We start from the raw sequence: 1,012 nt of genomic DNA on the forward strand, positions 1-1,012 counted from the left end.
AGTAGAAAAGCTAACAATTCCCCTGTGTTATGGTACGTTAGCATGGAGGAACTGCATGCTGAGGCCTCCCTAACACTGGTTTCCAGATCCAAGAGGTAGCTTGGGCGAATGAACGAACATATAAAAATTTCTTAGTAGACAGATTACTCTCCTGGTTGCTGGAAGATAGAAGGAGATCGCTGATAAAAGATAAGGCTATCAATTCGGTTCTGCAAGTAGGAGGGTAAACAAGAAGTCCTGGCCGCTACACCGAGCTCCACCTTAGTAGTTTAAGCTCGACCCTAAGATTCTCATTAATGTTTTCGGACAAAGACTGAGGACGATCACTGAAAGTGGAGGAGGATCGGATGAAGATTTCTGATAACTAAAAACTGTCACTATATAAGGAATGAGACGAAATGAATGATGAAAAGAGGGATAGAAGTAGTTTTTTTTTGTGGAACACCACTGGAGATGAGGAATGTGGACGTAGTGCATTCAAACAGTAAAGATTTATATTCCAAAATTAACGTAAACTTAAAAGTCCGAAACTAATAGGAAGACGTTTGCCTAACAGAGCCTAGTGTCATATTATCAAAAATGTTGAAAATATCAAGGATAAATCTTAAAAAATCATTTTTTCTTAGAGGATGGTCACACATAAAAAAAATGTAATTTGTTCTATGGGAATCCAACACCACGATGAATAAACGACGAATTTATAAACAAACAAACAAAACAGAGGATGGCAGCATGAATAAGAAGTTCTTAAATAAAGAACGGAGAAGGTTCACTCTCCTAAGAAAGGCCGGAGCAAAAGAGTAAAAACCAAAGTACTTTACAATTCACGTAAGAAAGACTCTTAGTTCCATTAGCCTTCCACGTCTTTCTAAACCCGAATCTGTGGACGGGAATAATGGCAGAAAGCATGGGATTAGCGAGAGGCTCGGCGATCTCGGCAACAGCTGCAGATTGGTTCGGGAATTGATTCAGAAAACTAGGGTTGGCTTTGGGTTTTGAAGGGTACTTTTAC

Source organism: Penaeus monodon, chromosome 20, assembly GCF_015228065.2.
Source record: "Penaeus monodon isolate SGIC_2016 chromosome 20, NSTDA_Pmon_1, whole genome shotgun sequence".
In the NCBI taxonomy this organism is placed as follows: domain Eukaryota; kingdom Metazoa; phylum Arthropoda; class Malacostraca; order Decapoda; family Penaeidae; genus Penaeus; species Penaeus monodon.